Source organism: Megalopta genalis, chromosome 1, assembly GCF_051020955.1.
Source record: "Megalopta genalis isolate 19385.01 chromosome 1, iyMegGena1_principal, whole genome shotgun sequence".
NCBI lineage: Eukaryota > Metazoa > Arthropoda > Insecta > Hymenoptera > Halictidae > Megalopta > Megalopta genalis.
Genome location: NC_135013.1, coordinates 459,967 through 467,074, shown reverse-complemented (window position 1 = coordinate 467,074; position 7,108 = coordinate 459,967).

The window sequence follows — 7,108 nt, the reverse complement described above, 5'->3', positions numbered from 1 at the left end:
ATTACTGTATATAGAATACTCGATTCGCACTAAAAAGCTTAACTTTCATATATGTGAGTAACGACAAGTGCGACGTAGAAATGGTAATGGCAGAGACGGTTGCACTTGTAATGAATTCTACGTAACGAAACACGAGCCAATCACAAAGTAGATACGCTTAAAGTTGAGAAGTGGAGTAAGATGAGTGGGGCGTCGAATGCATACCGTACGTAACGATCCTACGGTGATGAGATTAGTCGTTTTCACGAAGTTCTTGAATGGTGTTGTAAGTTTTGAGTGTCACGTACGTTCTTCAGCTAATTAGTTTTTCTAAACTACAGCGTAATTTATTATTTTTTCTAAACAAGACAAAGCACAAACTTTCACAGCACGTCATGAAAGTAAGATTTTGTGTTTCACTCTATAGGGTACAAAGCTTTGTGACAAGAATAGTGAAGTATGACTTTGAACATAATATCCTGAACGTGCGTAAACATATGTTGGGTAATTAAATACAACCGTAGACAAATACCTGTGAACGCTTTTAGACAAATATCTGGAATATATATTTTTGGGATGTTAGAAGGTCTCGGTTGCTATTGTTATTCCGTCCAATTGTAATATTTGCAAAAATTTTAAGAGACATTATTTAAGAAACTAGCCCTTCTATCACACACACAAGGCTTTTCCGTTTTAAAGGGTATTCACATATGCATAGTTCACGACAGTCGATATCAATTTTAAGGTTTAATACGATGTACAGTTACTCACAAAATTGATCATACACCTTTTAAAACGCAATAACTTTTTAAAAACTGGATTAAGCGACTTGAACTTTTTGTAGATGATAGTGGAACGAGTCTACCAAACGATGACCAAAATGCTTTTTCTAAATTTAAAAACTTGGAATATAACAATAAAAATAAAAAAACTCTCGTTTTTTAACTTTTTTATCTGAGCCTATAAGAAAAAATTTTAAAAATGCCTCTCATAGATCTCGATAACTTATATGCGTTCTGAAAATTTTATTGATATCGGTTGACGTTGTTAGGAGTTATAACCAATTAAAACTGGCAAAAATCGCAGTTTTGTCACGATTTTGACCAGAAACTGCAGTTTTTTTATTAAATCTTTCAACGCTTGTAGCGCGTCTCTGGGTTAACCGATTTCGATAAAATTTTCAGCACGCATATAAGTTATTGAGATCTACGAGATGCATTTTCTAAATTTTTGTTATAGGCTCGGATAAAAGAGTTAAAAACAAGAATTTTTTTACTTTTGTTGTCATTCCATGTAATAGCAAAATTTAAAAAAAGCATTTTGATCATCGTCTGGTAGACTAATTCCGCTATCATCTGAAAACAGTTCAAATCCAGTTTTAAAAACGTTATTGCATTTTAGAAGGTGTATGATCAATTTTGTGAGTAACTGTATATTGTTACGATCGTTGAATTGAATAAATGAATGAATGGATTGTGTGTTTGCAGTTTCGAACCTGCCTGCTTACACCGGTTGCGGTTCGGGACATTGAAGGGAATCAAGAAATAAATGGTTTTACCACCCATCCAAGACTCTATTGTACTGGTTTATTAAAACAAAAACAAAATTAACTTTAATTGTCGAAGTTATTAAATGTTTAGTAAATTTATATTAAAATATTCGGGATCCCAATCAGGGTCGTGTTGATTTTCATTTTCAAACAGTATCTCGATATCGTCGTCGTTGGCCCGTTCTTTAGCCGACACTGGGTCGTAAATCTTTACAGACGGGGGAGAGTCCGGGATCGCGCGCGCGCAGATTAGGCTTCAGAGACTCTTCAGCCAGTTCCCTTCCGATGTCACGTAACCGTTGTTCAAATTTAACGCAGAATTCCTTTTTCAATGCACGGACCCTTCGATAATATCTCGTTTTACGACCCCTTCAACGACTTTTACATGTCTGCTTTTTCGAACCTTCCATCTAAATTTGGAAAGAAACAAAAAACGCCTACGGGGGCATGAACGTGTTGAGGATGTGTAAGAGCCTCGGTACAGATTATGTTCAAATCAGTGTCTGATTCACGTGTGCTATACATCAACGCGTAGCGTGTAACAAAGAGATCATTCTAGGGTATAAATTTCAGATTTTTCAACCAGTGAGTGTTTGAAAACAGTGTGAAAAAAATTGTGCGGAAACCTAACCTTGCGAGTGACATTGCCAAGAGAGTCATAGTGGCGTCCCACCATTGGTCGGTGGAGCGACGCGAGACGTGTACTGATTGGCTGAATCGCTCGAGCGCTAACAACTGCGATTGGTCGTCCGAAATCATGCACTAACCTACGGTAGCGAAAGTAAAAAGAAAAAAAAATGCCAAATACAAACCTCAGCTACCAACCAAATTACGGACTTCAACAACCGGAGCCAACATACCACCAACACCAACAGAACACACTACAACCACATCATACTACTACAGGAATGCTACAATATGATCAAGCCGACATGGAGTACACAGTACTACAACCATCAATGTCGCTGCAGGGCCAACTGAACACCAGTGACAAACACACACATACACATCCACTAAAGTCAAATAATACCGCTACGCAGCAAAGCGATTGGAATATATTCCATAACAAGAAACGCCCATGGCATAATACAAGCCCAAGTAAAAACAATTCGAAACAACAAAAACCTAACTACTGGCTAAGTAGAGTTCCCGAAACCATAAATAGATACCAGCTACTAGCAGAAGATAGCAACAACACAAACGCCATCACAACTGCCAGGGACAACGAAGGGGCAGGTACTATACAAAATAAACAGCAAAAATCTCCCCCAATATTTATTAGCGGAGTAGAATACGTAGCTCCACTTAGAGAACTGCTAAATAAAATAGCAAAGGACAAATTCACCATGAAAACACTCACTAATAAGGAAATTAAAGTACAACCTAGCACCCCTGAAGCTTATACCATAATAGCAAAAGAACTAGAAGCAAGAGAAACACAATTTTACACCTACCAACAAAAGCAACATAAGAACTTCAAGATAGTTATAAGAGGGCTTCACCCATCAACAAGCAAGGAAGAAATTCAAGCTGAAGTAGAAGCGATGGGTCACAAAGTAGAGAGAATCGCAAATATACAAAACACATACTACAAACAATAGTCAATATAGAACAGCCTTACAAGAAAAGGGATATTCCGCAATGCACAAGATGCCAATTACACGGCCAGACCAAAAATTATTGCACAAGATGGAAAGAGAAAACTCAACAAGAAAAGTGCTACAACTGTGGAGGGAACCACCCTGCTAGCTACAAAGGCTGTGTAATAAGGAAGCAGCTAATCCAGAAAATGTTCCCAAAACTTAGGGAACGCACTCTGAATCCAGAAGCTAGCGTAAAAACAGCCCCGAAAACAAGTTACGTACAGCAAGACAGAACATACACACAAGCTACAACTACTGCACACCCACAAATACAAACAGAGCAACAATACAACACCCCAGCAAACCAATCGACTCATCCCGCCACTCAAAAATTGGAAAGCATGATGATGCAGTTACTCTCCAGCATGAACACCATGATAAACCTATTAACCACAGTAATATCCAAAATTAATTGATGGCTAACCACTTATATAAAATCGGCATCTGGAACGCAAATGGACTGGTGGGGAAAAGCCAGGAACTCGGCACGTTCTTAATAAACAACGATATAGACATCATGCTGATATGAGAAACACATTATACCAAAAAAAGCTACTTAAAAATTCCGAGATATACAATATACGATACCCAACACCCTGATAGAGGAGCACATGGTGTGGAACTGCAGTAATAATTAAAAATAAAATTAAACACCACGAAATCCACAAAACCTGCGAAGACCATATCCAAGCAACCAATATAGCTATAGAAGACTGGCATGGAAATCTAACCCTCTCAGCAGTATACTGCCCACCAAAATATAATATCAAAAAAGAACAATTTACCGAATACTTCAAAACATTAGGCTCTCGATTTCTTTCTGGAGGTGTGACTATAATGCCAAACATCCATGGTGGGGTTCAAGATCACAGACTCCCACCCCCAGAGGAAAACAGCTATACCTTGCGCTACAAGACAATAACTTCCATACACTATCAACGGGCGAACCTACCTACTGGCCCACAGATCCAAGGAAAACACCTGACCTGATCGACTTGTGTGTTGTGAAAGGAATAGCCAGCCACTATATGAGCATCAAAAGCAGCCTAGACCTCTCATCCGATCACACGCCATTAACAGTTGAAATAAGCTCAAGAATCATACAACCCCCAGTTATCCTCCCTCTCTACATAATAACAAAACAGACTGGGACATATACAAAACATTTCTCCAAACGAAAGTCACATGCAACGTACCCTTAAAAACAACTGAACAACTCGAACTCGCTATTGAGAAATTCATCACCGACATACAAGAAGCAGCATGGGAAGCAACACCAAAACATACAAACAATGAAACTCCAAACCAGATTTCTAACAGTATTAGGGCACTCATACTCAAAAAACAGAAAACAAGAAAACAATGGCAACAAACTAGAAACCCTAAAGAAAAAACTAAATTCAATAGAGTCACTAGGGAACTAAAAATGCTAATAAAAATGGAAAAAGAAAAAGCCATTGAAGAATACCTCCAAAAATTAACACCTACCAAGGAAACAAATTACTCCCTATGGAGGACTACAAAAAGAATGAAAAATCCTCAGACCACCATTTCTCCTATAAAAACAGCTAATGGAATCTGGGCACGCAGCAATCCAGAAAAGGCGGAAGCATTCGCAAACCACCTAAAGGAAGTGTTCAAACCCTTCCCACAGAAAATAACAGACGAAGAAGAGAAGGAAATACATGAATACTTGCAAGCAGAGCAGCAGACAGTAACTCCACATAAGCCATTCAAAATAACTGAAGTCAAACAAACCATAAACAAAGAAATCAGCATAAAGGAAGCCCCAAGAATAGACCTAATTACGGGCAAAATCTTCAAGGAACTTCCTGATAAATGCATTAGGTACTTAACCGTCCTGTTTAATGCTGTACTCCGACTGAACTATTTCCCAGCGCAATGGAAGATCGCACAAGTTATCTTAATCCCGAAGCCAGGTAAAACCCCAGAAGAAGTAACCTCATATAGAGAGACCGATCAACTTACTACCACAGATGTCAAAAGTTATGGAGAAACTCCTAGCCAAAAGAATCAACAATTACATGACAGAAAAACAACTAATACCTCAACATCAATTTGGATTCAGGGGTAAACATGCCACAATCGAACAGGTACACCGTTTAGTTCGGGAAATAAACCAAAGTTTGGAAGAAAAAAAATACTGCTCAGCAGTGTTCCTAGATATCACCCAGGCGTTTGACAAAGTATGGCACGCAGGACTGTTATACAAAATTAAGAAAACTCTACCAATCAATATTTACTGCATCCTTAAATCATACCTTGAAGACAGGCACTTCCTTGTTAAACACAACGAGGCATTAAGTGAGATACATCCGATTAAATCTGGCGTGCCACAAGGAAGCGTATTAGGACCCATTTTATACACTCTGTTCATAGCGGATCTCCCAAAGAACCCACGTACAATTACTGCCACTTTTGTTGATGATACTGCAATCTTAGCATCGCACAGCAATCCAAAAACAGCATCTCAATACGTGCAAGAAAACCTCGACTCCATACAAACATGGCTGCTGAAATGGAGAACAAATGTGAACGATACCAAATCCACCCATGTAACCTTTACACTCAGGAAAGAGATATGCCCACCGGTAAAAATAAACAACAAACAAATTCCACAAGCAGAATCAGTGAAATACCATGGCATACACCTGGACCGAAGACTAAATTGGAGGAAACACATCTGGCAAAAAAGGAAACAACTAGGCACACAATTGCGCAAAATGTACTGGCTATTAGGACCCAAATCAAAATTGTCAATTCCAAGCAAAATAATAATCTATAAATGCGTCATAAAACCGATATGGACATATGGTATACAGTTATGGGGCTCATCCTCCGTGTCCAACATCGAGATCCTCGAGAGATTTCAGACAAAACTTCTCCGCATAATAACAAACTCCCCATGGTATATAACGAATAATAACATACGTAATGACCTACAGATACCTACCGTCAAAAATGAAATTAAAAACTTTACCGACAAATACACTCTCAAACTCGAACTTCACCCAAACATGTTAGCAAACGAACTACTAAACGAACAGGCTGATACGCGCAGACTCAAAGGATTCAAACCGCTAGACAATAGACACAGATTTCAAGATACTTGATGTGCAATACTAGACAAGTAGGAAATAAGTTGATCTCAAAAGCAAAACGTGATAAAACCTTTATAGAGCAATTATGTTAGCTAGAAGAAAACCAAAGAAGATATAAGCCAGTGGGCGAAATAACTACATATTATGAGTAAATAGCTATAAAATCTTGCTTATTGTTATTTTTTGTAACAGATTGCAGATTCTTATTATCCACCTCTCAGTATCATTTACCTTAAGCGTCACTTGGACGCAGCTAGGTTGGCATGTATAAGCGTCACTTGGACGCAGAGAGGTTGGCACGTATAAGCGTCACTTGGACGCAGGATAAGTGCCAGTCCTGAGAGGTAAATAATAAGAATCACACTTGATTGATTGATGTTTAGTAAAATTGAAACGTCCGAATACAGCTTGAACTAATTTCCAAAAACCAATTCAATTTATTAATAATATAAAGTCGGCGTTAGAACAATAAACCATGCACTGAGTTTTACAATATTTATATAAGTTACCTTAATGTATATTATTCGACGTTGATAATTAATTTGAAGATTTTGTGTGGAAACGTAACGAACTCTTTGACTTCTGTTTGATAGACTGACTACTGCGGTCCTCGCCAGTGTTTTTATAGAGCGCAGTCAGTGGTCAAACAGGTGGGAGCACTCGTGCGAATGAGCAGTCCTACTGAGCGGTTCTACTTCGCGGTCTGTCTCGCTGCATTCCATTCCTATCTGCATCCGCTGACGCGCAGGTGCTTATCGCAGTCACGTCTGCTTCGTGAGACCGAGTCTTCGTGCCTCATCTCGCTGCATACCTCA